The following is a 14219-nucleotide window of genomic DNA, read 5'->3' as shown; positions in this document are numbered from 1 at the left end:
GGATTATATTATGAGTTTTCTGAAACTTTTTCCCCTTTATTTGCCTCTCTGATGGCCATATGGAGCTGGGTTTTAATAACAAACTGGATTATAATAGAACAAAAACTCCAGACATAACCCATAAAGAGAAGAAAATTTCATAATTTATGAAGGTCGGATGGAAAACAAGCTGTTTATCATGTGATCAAGCCAATAAAAGGAGGCGAGTCTCCAGAACTGCTGTGATTATGCTGAAGCTCGGCAACAATGGACTTCACAACATTTTGTGAATTCATGAAAGGACATTTAAACACACTGCCATCACTGATTTATGAACATGGCAACAGGTATTTTTCTTACAGATATTGGGCCAATTAGAAACAGAAAATAGGAACAGGATTAGGCCCATTTGGTTCTTCAAGTCTGCTCTGCTTTTCAGTGCAATCATGCCTGATCTTCTAACTCACAATACTGTTCCTCCTGTCTCCGCATAACCCTTTAGTCCCAAGAACTACATCTCGCTCCTTCTTGCCAATAATATTTTGACCTCAACTACTTCATGTGGCAGAGAATTCCATAAAGTCAACACATTTTGGTGAAAATATTTCTCCTCAGCTCAGCCCTAGATGGTTTACCCATATCCTTGGATTGTGATCCCAATTCTGGACTCCCTGGTCATCAAGAAGATCCTTTCTACACCTACACAGTACAGTCTCTTCGAATATTCGAGGTTTCAATGAGATTCCCCAGTCCCTGGCCTCAATCTTTGAGCCACAGTGAATACAAACTTAAATGATCCCTGTCTCTTTGTACATCCTGCCAGGCCAGGAGTCAGTGTGGCAAACCTTTGTTGCACTCCCTCTACAGCAAGACTATCCTTCCTCCTAAGAAAACCAAATTGGCATACAATACTCCAGGTGTGGTCTCAACAAGGCTCTGTACAATTGCAGCAAGACATTCCTACTCCTGTACTCTAATTCTTTCACTGACAGCCAACATAAGTTTTGCCTACTTCTCCAACATTCCAACACCGAACAGCAACTGGTGTACAAGGACCCCCAGATCTTGTTGCATCTGTTCCTTTCATAATCTATTTAGATAATAACCTGTCTTCCTCTTTTTGCAACTCAAGTAGTAACCTAATTTCTCCACATAATAATTCATCTGCCAAGCATTTGCTTACATACTTGTCCAAGTCACATTGAAGCACCTCTGCATCCTTTTCACACTTCACCTGCCTAGCTTTGTGTAACCTGCAAATCTCAAGATTACAATTAGTTCTATTATCTCAAATCACTAATACATATTTTGATTAACTGGGATGCAAGCACCGACTTTTGCAGTACTCTGCTAGTCACCAACTGCAACCTGGAAAATGACCTGTTTGTTCATACTGCGTCTAGTCTCTACCCATGTCAATACACTACCCCAATCCCACGTGCTTTCATTTTGTGTTACTCGCTTATGTGGGACTCTAACAAAAGCCTTCTGAAAGTTTAAGTCAACCATATCCACTGCTGCCCCTTCATCAAGTCTATTGTTATTGAAACTCATCATGGTCAACTACTTGTAACATCAATTAGTGGGGGGTGGAATAAAATTTTCAATTCGGAGATGCACCTTTCCTATGACAGAATAAGTTGAAGCAGTTTGAATGGGACCGTAGAATCAAGACTACATGCAGTGCCCAAAATAGCTGCCTTATCTCAGCAAGATGGCCGACAAATGCACACCTCCCCATCGCAGCCACATTGATAAGGCAACTGTCACTCCTAAAGTTGCCAATTTTTCTTCATTTCTCATTTTCCTGAAAAGGTGGACCCTTTCCCAACCGTCCCAGTATGAGTTTGATTCAAATGAGTGCCTTGCCTCCATCACCTAAGTCAGCACCTGCATGCTTACTTTCAGCGACTGGTGTACAAGCACACACAGGTGTCATTGTACCTCTTTTACTAATCTATCTTCAGTTCTGAGCAAGGATCACTGGACTCGAAACATTGAATCGGTTTTCTCTCCATTGATACCTGTTAAATTATTCCAACAATTTCTGGATTTTTGTCTGTTTCACATTTCCCATCTAGATTGGCGTCACCTGCAAACCTGGGAGATATTAGTTAGTTCCCTCATCTCAATTAAAAACATATAGAAGAGTAAATAACCAGGATCCAAGCACTAATCCCCACTGGTATCTGCACTTCTTTGTTTTACTCTTTCAGTGGAATTCAGCTACTTTCCAATTTTAAAACAAATGTGGTACTGTTATCTGAAGCAACATGAATTTTGTGGAATCCAAGTTAAGCAATATCTGCTGCACAGTACAACTGACCCCTAACCAGCTAACATTCACTGTTTTATTGTGTCTCCCACCTAGAATTGCACTCATTAGTTCACCTGGTTCCTTTTGAAATAAGCAATTCAAAGAGAATCAGCAAGATGTGACAGCATTTCTGAAGTGTTTTAGCATTCAGAAGATCTAATGAGCACCAATGCGACGTAGAACAAATTTCCAGAATGTGCACAAAATGGTTTGTGGAGCAGCAGGTCAAGGAACCAACTTCAGTACAGTTTAGTTAGGTAGAATATTCTGCAGCAGTTAAGGCTAATAAATAATCTTGCCAAATCATCCTTTCATAAGACTGACCATACTCAGTGTATTTTTCATTATGTTTGAAAACAATTTGGTTCAATCTGGTACTCTGATCTTAAATCCAAACAAAGACATCAATGAAGGTGTGAGGATAAAATTGGCAGTGGTGGATCAGAAAATGCATTAAACAGTATGACTAAAGACAGATAATGGAGGAGATTAAATTCTTGAATGTTGTCAAGTTGTAGAATTCTTAACCACAAAAGGCTGTAAAGGCTGTGTAATTCAGTGTTTTGAAGGCAAGGATCGACAGATTTTTAAACAGAAAGTGAATCAAGCATTTTGTAGAAAGACATTCAAGTGGTGATGATGATTATCAGATCAGCTGTTATCTCATTGAATGGTAGAGCAAACGCTATGGGCTGAACAGCCTACTTATCTGACATCTAAAAAGGTCTAACAAAACTCCTTTATCCCAAGAATCAGCCGATAGGATCTTCCGTGAATTGCTTCCAATTTAGTTTTATACGTCCTTCATGAAAGGGGAGGAAAAGTCATCTCGGTCTGGTCCAAACAATTACCCTGTAAACTTGTAACAAGATTTCCCTTGTTAATGTTGTAACTCGCCAAACAAGGCCAACGTTTTGTTTGCCTTGCACATGACTTCATGTACCTGCCGGCTGACATTTTTGTGATTAATTTACAAGGCCACCCATACAGAGGCAAACACTGATTAGAGATTATCAGTATGACTGTGTGCATGGGAAATGACTGTGTCCGTGGACTTCAGTGAAACCTTTGACAAGGTTCCCACATCATAGACTAATTAGTAAAGTTAGATCACATGAGATTCAGGGAGAGTTTACCAATTGAATACAAAATTGGTTTGACAGTAGGAGAGAGGGGGTGGTGGCAGAAGATTGCTTTTCGGACTGGAGGCCTGTGACCCGCAGTATTCCACAGGGATACCTCAAGCCCCTCACCTCAAGCCCCCAAAACGCATCCACCCATACTATTTCCCTTCTGTTCTTTTTACCCGAGATTCACCCCTCCCAACCAGCACAACTGGGCCACTCATGCGGACACAAAATTGGCTCTTGCCGATGGCACTGATGAATCATTGCCCACACCAGTTTTAGAAATTGAAAACCAGTTAGCAAGTCACAGATCTCAGGCTCTGACTCCACTTGCCTTGTGATCAGGCTTTGTGTGTCCATCTCCTGACTAGCTGTGCAGCTCTCAGCTTTATAGATGGACCAGAATTATTCCAGTAAGAGTTCAGAATCTCAAGTTTTTGCAGCTGATGACACTTTCTGCACAGAGTCATCTTGGCCACACAAGGAATCCAGAACTCCTCACATTTCACAGAATAAGCATTGCAGACAGCCAAGTTAGCCTGCCTGCTTTTATTTACAATATTAACTAATAAATGACAAGTTTCAAGAAGGAACAGGAACAAAATGATCAACCAACTGCTTACCAGCTCCCCCATGACACAAATAATTTTGAAACATGGTCAATCCATCATCAACTCCAGCCCCTCCACTTCTGTTTTCTAATTGTGAAACTACCAACTATCCCAGCTTTTGGTCATCCGTCATAATATCTTATGTAGTAGGTTGGTCTCAGTTTGCTTCAGAAGCAAATAGCAACTTTTAATAATTGAACATAAACTGTTAAATTTGCGATGTAGTCACAGAGTCATATAGCACAGAAACAGACCATTCAACCTAACTCGTCTGCGCTGACCAGACATCCCAACCTGACAAAAGTCCCATTTGCCAGCATAAGGCCCATATCCCTCTGAACCCTCCTAATTCATTCACCCAAGCAGATGCCTTTTAAATGTTGTAATTGTACCAGCCTCCACCCTTTCCCTGGCAGCTCATTCCATACACACACCATCCTCTGTATCAAAAAGTTGCCCCTTTGGTCCCTTTTAAATCTTTCCCCTCTCACCTGAAACCTATGCCCTTAGTTCTGGACTCACCACCCCGGGGAAAAGATCCTGGCGAATCACCATATCCCTGCCCCTGGTGATTTTATACAGCTCTTTCAGTTCACCCCTCAGCCTCTGATGCTCCAAGGAAAAAAGCCCCAGCATATTTAGTCTTTCCCTATAACTCAAACTCTCCAACCCCTAGCAACATCCTTGTAGATTTTTCCTTAACCCTTTCAAGTCTCACAACAACCTTCCGATAGAAGGGTAACCAGAACTATAAAGTGGTCTCACCAATGTCTTGTACAGCTGCAATATGACATCCCAGCTCCTATATTCAATGCACTGAACAATAAAGTAAAGCGTGTTCAATCAAGTATCGACAAGGCTTCAATTTAATGCGTAAAATGCCGTTGTTCATTTTCGACAGAACACCACTGCCTCAATACTGCACTGGTGTCTATCTTGAAGAGCGTTGTCGTCAAAGGGACTTGAACTGACTTCTTTCTTAATCCAAGGAGAGTGCACTAAGAACGATTAATCTGCTGCGCCACCCAGTGGCTAAATAAACACTGCATTTCTGCCTCCATCTCCAGTCACAAAGGGGCATGAAATTCATTCAGCAAGGATCTCAAAGTTCTGATCACGAGTCTGCAAGACTCAAAAGGTTAGCTTACTCTCTCTATGGATGCCGCCTGACCCAGTGATCCCCAGCATTTCTTGTTTTCACAACGATTATATGATAGGTTGTCTGAACTTAAGAAACACTACTGACTTTGGGGATAAAAGGCTAAAAAAAAAATCCAGTTCATGCTTCGTTGTGATGCTGTTCTCTCTCAAGGTGTGGATGTCACTAGCAAGGCTAGATTTATTGTCTAATTTAACACAGCTGATGTAGGACTGAAGTCAAATGTAGGTGTATGGGTCAAGCATACTAATTTCTTTTCCCAAAAACCATAAGTTGGTTATTATTACAATACAAAAGATTGATAATTGCTGAACATTTACAGTTAAGGAAATTGAATTCTCAAACAGATAAGTCTACTCCACAGCTGTGCAATAACATCTCTGATTAGGAAATGCAAGGAGCAGAACTGATTTGAGATTAGCTGAACAAGGATAACTTTTGTCCAGATTTTGTCCAAGTTTCAAGTTCAGAGAGTTGTCTAATAATCAAATTGTGGCATGGCTGAGCTCCTCACCACATTAAATTGACATCTCATGTAAAATATTAGACTGAATAGATTTTCGGTACAACCAGGGGTTGGTGTCATGGCAAATGGAAAAATGAAATGCCCATCACTAACTGCCCTCAATAACGCGATAGTTAGTTGCCTTCTCAAATCACTGGTGACTATTTGAGGTACATCTGCTGCATTGTTACGACTGAATTCCAGCATTTTGATCCAACATCAGTGAAGGAGGATAACATATCTAAAAGGCATGTACAGGTCATGTACATAATCTGGACAGTGAGTGGCTTGCACATGGTCACATTCTGATACATCTACTGCCTTGTCATTCTAGATTGCTGAGATGCTGGATTTGCAATATGCAGTCAAACCAATCTTGCTGAGTTATTGCAGTACATGGTAAATAGAGCTGCTATCGGTGTCAGCGGTGAAGGGTGTGTGTGTGTGTGTGTGTGTGTGTGTGTGTGTTGAAGGTAATGGATGGGGTGAAGCTTTGAATGTTGTTGAAGCTGTACTCAATCATGCAAGTGGTGAGTTTTCCATCACACATCTGATTTGTGCCTTATAGATGGTGGACAGGCTTTGGGGAGTCAAGAACAGTTACTTGCAGGACTTCGAGCCTCTGACCTACTCTTGCAGCCACTGTATTGATATGGTAAATCTAGTTGTTTCTGGTGAACAGTTACGCCCAGTAGTTGATTGTGGAGGATTCAGCACTGGGAATGCCACTGAGTGATAGTTATGATTCTCTCTGGGGGAGATGGTCATTGGTGTTACACATGCCAGGCAATTTAACCCGTCTCTTGTCAGCCTAAGCCTGGATCTTGTCCAGGTGATGCTGCATTTGGACACAGGCGACTTCAGTATCCGTGAAGTTGTGAACATTGCTGATCACATTCCACAGACATTCCACTTCTGACGAAATAATGCAGGGACCATCATTGGTGAAGAACTCAAGATATTCAGTTTGGGCTGAGATGATTGACCTCAAGAGCCACAAACATATTCCAATTTACTAGGTATGACTGTCACCGGTTTTGCACCTTGTTGGGTAGGTGCCAAAGTCAGCTGTAATGGAAACCTTGGTGAGACAAGTGCTGAAGTGAAAGTCTTCAGTAGTATTGCTGGAAAGTTGTCAGGACCATAGCGTTTGCAGTATCAAGTGCTTTCAACCACTTCTTGATAGCATACAGAACAAACTGAATTGGTTGAAGACTGACATTTTTCACGATGGGAACCTCAGGAAGAGGCAGAGATGCTGATTGTCAATTAAACACTTCTGACTGGAGTTGTTTGCCAAGTATTCAGCTTTGTCTTTTGATGGGAAGCATAGCACATAGCATGGAATATTTGTGGAGCCACCTCATTGCACAGGGAGATGTGGATGTTGGGGGGTCATTAATCAATTAGATGTAGTACAACTGTTGATCCATTGCTGTGGGAATCACTTCGCTCAACCACTTGCTTTTTATGCTGATTCCAATGGATGGTAGGCTGGTGTTTCAGCTTCACCAGGTTGACACCTTGGTTTTCAAATATGCTTGGTATTGCTCTCTGTGTGGGTTTGAAGCAAGGTTGATCTCCTGGCTTGGTAATAGTGGTAAGATAGGCCATATTGTTCAAGATTGTGGTCGAATAAAATTCTGGTGCTTGTGGCACGGGTTGATCATGGATGGCCAGTTGAGTTGCTCCATCTATGCATGGTTGTAGTGCCATACAAAACAGTGGAGGATATCCTGAGGACTTGATCAAAACAAGGACTATTGAGTGGTCTCTCCATGAACAGATGGATCTTTAAAAGACAGACTGGCGAGGATCAAGACAGTAAGTTTTCCTCTCTTGTTCGATCACCTCATCACTTGCTGCAGAAGCAAACTACCAGCTTTGTCCTTTTGGAGTTAGCCAGCTCAATCAGTAGTTTTTGGAACATGAAGCCGCTCATCCAATCTACCGAAAACTGTAACAAACAGTATATTGGACAAACAGGCAGAAATCTAGCCACCAGAATACATTAACATGAACTAGCCACAAAAAGACGTGACCCACTCTCACTAGTATTCTTACATACGGATGAGGAAGGACACCACTTTAACTGGGGCAACACATCCATCCTAGGACGAGCCAAGCAGAGACATGTGCACGAATTCTTAGAAGCATAGCAGTCCAACCGAAACTCTAACAACTAACACGGACTTGAATCCCATTTACCACAGCCTGAGAAAAAGAACAGGAAAAGACATCACCATAGGAAATGGTGTCACGACAGGAAATTACATCACCAACCCAAAAAAACCTAAACACAAATAGGAAGCGGGACTTGCCAGCAGTGCTTCACACAGAGGCTCACCGAAGATGTTACCTAGTATGGTGATGAAACGTCTGAAATTGAACCTTCCAGCTCAGCGAACAAACTTACATGCATGGCCAAATTTGAAAACAGTCAGTACATTCCAATATTGGGTAACACACGTTACATAAACATGAAAACTGTCAGACAAAAAATGCTTCCCTGTTGCTCCAATTTGAACACAAAGGTTATAAAACTCCAAAGTGCACTTCATTGCATGGCAAGACAATTTCACCAGCTATATTACGAAAATCCTAGGAGGTATTTAAGTTTGCTCTCAACCTACAATTGGCATCCACATTCATAAGGAGTAAAAATAACAATTCTTTATTGATTTACAATTGAGAACTGGCTTGCAAGTATGAGTCTTTCACCACAAAAAGGACAATACGGAGACGACAGCTCACAAACTGCCTTGCAGCAATAGCTCACCTGTTGTCATGCTATCATCCACTTCCAAAATTCATTTGAACACATCCAAGCTGATGAATGACAAGCTGGAATGCCACATCACAATCTGGACAGTCATGGGGAATACATGACCGCAGAGCTGGGCCACTGGAATTCACCCTGGTATTTCTGAGGAAAGCAAAAATGGGGAGGAGAGGAAGGGAGGGCAGTAGGAAGAGGAAGAGGAAGAGGAATGAGAAAATATACAAAAAAAATTGAGAACACAGAAAACATTGCAATTGCTACACAAAACATGAGAAAAATCAGCTCCAAATGTTAACTTTGTGGACCAAGATGCATCACTCACTTGATTAGGTAATCTTTTTGACGAATCCAGTTGCAAATGTCAGCGAGATAGTTGGACTGTATTGTACATTATGAACCTAATATCAATTTTGAACTGTCAGCTAAAATACAACCAACAACAGGAATAGGAACTTGCCGGTTCTGAGCACAGGACCCTGCTCTGTTGGTCCTTCACATCAGAGGGAAGGTCTTCATTGCTCAAAAAGCCCTTCATCAACACATTGTTTAAAAACCAATGGGATACAGACCACTAAATTATGCAAAAGTTCTCAAATGCAAGATGGTGCCACAGATGGTAGCAGAGTTGTAGTGTCAGTAGCCGAGAATTCCTGTGGCCCAGCTCTGGGGTCATGTAAACCCCATGACATCTAGCGTAAATAAAATTCACAAAATAAACCTAGAATTAAAAAAAATTAGAGTTCACAATAACTACAATGTACTGTTCAAAAAAAAACCATCTGAATCACTTCCGTCTTTTTTGGGAAGTAAGTTCGGCCTCCTTTACTACCATGGTCTATAGCAATATGGTTGACCTGTAACTTCCTTCTGAGATGGCTTGTTGGGCTACTCAGTTTAAGGGCAATTAGAAAAAGAAAGCAAATATGGGCCTGGGAAGAATAACCATGTGCCCTAAAAGACTGAAGAAAAAGCAGAGCTTTAAATGCCAGAAAAAGTATTCTCTCACAAGCAACAGAAAACCAAACTGGATTCAGTTCACTGGATGCTTCGGAAAAGCACCAAATGTCATCCTAACACCATATCCATTTAAGATGACATTTACTGTATCTCTTCCATTGTACTTATTGTTTTAAAAAACTCATTTGTGGGATGAGAGCACTGCTGGCTGGTCAGCATTTATTGCCCATCCCTATGTGCCCCTTCAGACAAAGTTGTGAGCTGCATTCTTGAACTACTGCAGTCCACCTGCTGTAGGTTGACCCACAATGTCATGAAGGAGGGAATTTCAGGAGTTTGAGCCAGTGACAGTGAAGGAACAGCAAAATATTTCCAAGTCAAGATGGTGAGTGGCGTGGAGGGGTACTTGAAGGTCGTGGGTGTTCCCATATATCAAATGCCCTTGTTCTTTTAGATAGAAATGATTGTGGGTTGGTAAAGTGCTATGAGGATCTTCGGTGAATTTCTGCAGTGCAGTTTGCAGATAGTACACACTGCTGTGACAGAGCAGTGATGGAGGGAGTGAATGCAGTGTCAATCATGCTGGCTGCTTTGTCCTGGATGGTGTCAAGCTTCTCGAGCATTGTTAAAGCTGCATCCATCAAGACAAGCGGGGAGTATTCCATCACACTCCTGACTTGTGCCTTGTAGATAGTGGACAGCCTCTGGGGAGTCAGAAGGTGAATTACTCACTGCAGTGTTCCCAGTCTCTGACCTGCTGTTGTGGCCAGTGTTTAATGTGACGAGTCCAGTTGAGTTTCTCATCAATGATAACCCCCCCAGGGATGTTGATAGGAGGGGAATTCAGTAATGGTGAAACCACCTGCTCGAGACCTTTGACCAACACCACTTCAAGGTTTGGAGCACATCCTTGTCCCCAAGATTGTACTTTGATTTATTGTTTCATGCAGAAAGGTTGATGCACCTTATGGAGATAGTCCAGAACCAGAGAGGCACAATCTCAGTCAGAGGTCACATATTTAAGATAGAGACGAATAAAAATTTCTTCTCTCAAAAGGTAGTGAGTGCGGAATTCTTCATCTCAGAAGGTTGTTAAGACTGGGTTATTAAGTATATTTAAGGATGAGATATTCAGATTTTTAAATCAGGAAGGAAATCAATGGTACAGGGAAAAAGGAAAGAAAGTGAAGTTGTGGATTATCAGATCAGCCATCATCTATGTGGATGATAGATCAGACTCAATGGGCTGAATGGTCAACTTCTGCTCCCATTTTACGGTCACTAAGTTTTCTTTTGATTTATTCTTTCATGAAAGACTTATTAATTTGAGCAGAATTGGGCTTTTAAGAACCCAAACCAATTAAACCAAAGAAAAAGCACTAAGTTACACTAGATTGCAACCCCTTTTCATTCTTTCAAAGAGCCTTGCCTCAAATTTTGGCTGAATCTCAGTCCCTTGCTCCTGAGATCTGGCTCTCTGGGGGCAGGGAGCCTGGCAAATTACAAGACCTCATCTCATGATCGCTCTGGTCCTAAGCCTGGCCAAGGTGGCAACAACATATCTTGGCAGAAGGCCTGCCTCTTATCTGCGATTCCATCTGCACCCAGCAGGCCCTGGTGAGGAGCATATTTTTTCCACTGGTACACTTGAACTTTTTATGAACAGTGGGCACATCAGCTTCTGAAATGAATCACCCACCATTCCCCAAAAACAATATTGATATATTTAGTTTTCCTTTGTTTTGGTGCTACTTGAGGGATGGATAATTAGTCAAACTGCTTTCTCATGTGAAAAAGAATTAAAAAGAGTCTTCCAATCAGTTTGAGGCTGCAGCCACTCATCCTTTTTTGAGGGGCTTGCTCAAAATGCAGAGAAAAGTAAACTACTACCCAAGTCAGCATTATGATACTTCAAAAATAAACAAACTCTCCCCCAGTTTCCCATAATAAACAGTCCCACCTCATGAAATAATTGAAACATCAGTTTCACACAATAGATACATATTGGAGATATTAAGTTACTGTATTGAATCAGTTGCCCTCCAACTTGGAGGGGAGCTTGCAGGTGGTGTTTCAAAGTGCTTGCTGCCCTTATCCTTCTCGATGGTTAAAGTCATGGGTTTGGGAAATGCTGTTGAAGGAGCGTCAATGAGTTACTCCAGTGCGTTTTATAGATGGCACATCATGCTGCAATTGAGTTGGTGTTCAAAGTTGGAGTTGGAGTGCGAATCAACCTGGCTGCTTGGTACCTCAATGGCGCCCTGCTTCTTGTATTGTTGGTGCTGCTACCATCCAACAACTGGATAGTATTCCATCACATTCCTAACTTGTGCTTTGTGAATGGCAGACAGGCTTTAAGGAGGCAAGTGTGATATATTCAGAGCAGAATGGAAACTTTGTCTCACTTCTCCACAGTAACCAATTTTACATTTGGAGAAAACCAGCTCATCTTTCCTTCAGCAGATGCTGCAAGTTGTGAGTTTTAATTGGATAAGTCATGGATTTTCTGCAAGTGAACCAGCCACCTTGTGCTGCTTTCAAATGAGTAGAAACATTCAGAAAAGGAAGGCTGAAGAGAAATCTTTGAATTTCATTGCAAACCAATCCAAAAGGAACAAACAGAATTGTTTTCATTTTCCCGCTGGCTAGATGTTTCTTTTATTTCCCTTTTCATATTTGTCTATGTACAATATAAGGAATAGTTATAAGGGGTGCAGAGTTTTAAATTTGGAGCATTCACTTGTTTACCTGCAGCTAATTGTGTGCAATAAATAGTGGTTCTTTTGAAGTACAGAAACCTGCTATGCTTCCTATCAACCTGTGTTGAAAACCAGAAAGTTCAGGGATTTTGCATATTTATTTTATAAACTTAAAATATGATAACTCCTGGAATAAACAAGGCAGCATGCTATCCCAGACTACCCCAATAATAAAAGGTAAACAGAGGTACAACCCTACACACACTAGTTATATTTTGCAATAAGCAGGAAGGCTGCTCCTCCATTGGAGGAAACATGTAAATAGGAGGGGAGGTTGATGATGCTTTCATTCATTGTCCAGTCAGGCATAAATTTAAACTGGGATTACCAGATATCATTGCTCACACTTCTGCCCTCCCCTTTGCCCCTCACACAAATGTAAATATTGCCCTCACTTTCCACAGCAGCTTTTACATTCAAAGAATCATCCCCTGCCATTTCCAATATTCCAGCATGAGACTACCAGAAGACATATTTCCCTGTCAGTATTCTGAAGGGATTGTTCCCTTTGTGACACTCCAGTTCACTCCTCTATCACACAATACTTTATCCTTCTGCCATAGCACTGATACATGGAATTGGAGGTGGGAAAACTTTTGTCATTTTACCCTCTACTTCACTGTCCAGGCCACAGATTTACCTCTACTTCTTTCAATCTCATCACCTGGTTTCATTTTTCTTTCAATAAATTTTGCACCTCCCTAAATGACACTCCATTCACTCTGCATTGGGAAGACCAAACCTGGACTGGGTAACCTCAGCTCAGTCAGCAAGCACAAACCTGACCTTCAGGTTGTTTGCTATTTCAAAGCACCATCATACTCATGCTCATATTTCTGTTCTCGGTCTGCCGCAATGTCCTACCAAGTCCACACAACCTGGAAGAACAGTATCTTACTTTTTTCTCACACACTTCACAGCCATTTGAGTTCAACAACTTCAACATCTGATCTGTCTGCAGCTGTTAGAATTTAAGAGTTAATTGAAAGTTACAAAAAAAAATCAGATCGCACTTAGAAGTACTGTGCGTAGTTTTGGTCTCCATCTTATCAAAAAAAATGAAGAACAGGAATTAATGAGGAACAAAAAAAATGACAAAAACTGAGGGGATGTTGAACTTATCCTACAAACGGCTGGCAGGGTGACCTAATAAGACACTAAAATATTTGAACGACTTTACTCAGACAAAATGTTTGCACTCTTGTGCCACGAGGTGAACATATCTTGTATCGGATGTGCAGAAAAGAAATAAGCCTTTCAATTAGTCAGTTCATGCTGAACTGAAATCTCAATGCTTTATTCCCTTCATTATATGCATGTCTAAATTCCTTTTCAAACATCAATTAAATTTGCCTCAACCATTCCCTGCACTAATAAGTTCCACATTCTTCCTGCAGCTTTGGGGAAAGACAGTTTCTGACTTTCCTGTTGGATGTTTTGATATGTCTTGTATTGACAGTGTCTAGTTATGCTCTTTCCCATTTATGAAAATATTCTCGTGTCCATATAATCATAACCTTCCACAATTTTAAAGACTTACATCACATCAACTGAGTCTTCGTTTTCCACAAATAAATAGACTGAATCGAGCCATTCAAATATGCATACCCAATTTATTCTGGTATCACCTTTGTAAAGCTTCCCTGCATCCTCTTTAATGCCTGTGTCCTCCATACAACATCGTGACCAGAATCATATCTAGTACTTGAGAAATAGTTCAAATAATAAACCACTCATTAACTATTCCAATATAGCAACATTCCATAAACACCCTTGTCAGAAGCAAAGTCTGTAAAATAGATGGCCTCACATGGAATTCCAGCAGCAGGAAGAGAACCCAAGCTTTTAGCTGGAGGAAAGAGTGACAAAGAAAGATGCATTAGCTTTCACAATCCCAACAGCTACTGAAAACTAAACTAAAAGTCCTGGTTCTGTAGGAGCTTGACCACACTCATTCAAGTGGGGTTGAAGTTCTAACTTTAAAAATAAAATCCCAAGGCCTCACAAGCTGTTTACTTTATTG

General features: G+C 41.1%; 1 long non-coding RNA gene across 1 annotated transcript in view; it reads right to left on the bottom strand.

The window, feature by feature from the left end:
* The window catches only part of LOC148150462 (uncharacterized), a 32649-nt gene that overhangs the window by 15295 nt on the left and 3135 nt on the right, over positions 1-14219 (bottom strand). Inside the window, exon 2 of the long non-coding RNA XR_015757022.1 lies at positions 8478-8624. This is a non-coding gene — a long non-coding RNA (uncharacterized LOC148150462). The remainder of the gene's footprint in view (positions 1-8477; positions 8625-14219) is intronic.

The sequence above is a fragment of the Chiloscyllium plagiosum genome, unplaced genomic scaffold (genome assembly GCF_037043375.1).
Source record: "Chiloscyllium plagiosum isolate Xiang-an unplaced genomic scaffold, Cpla_swu_hap1 HiC_scaffold_4, whole genome shotgun sequence".
NCBI classification, from domain to species: Eukaryota; Metazoa; Chordata; class Chondrichthyes; order Orectolobiformes; family Hemiscylliidae; genus Chiloscyllium; species Chiloscyllium plagiosum.
Note: the sequence above shows the minus strand (reverse complement) of the source record. Positions and strands in the feature narration are given on the sequence as shown.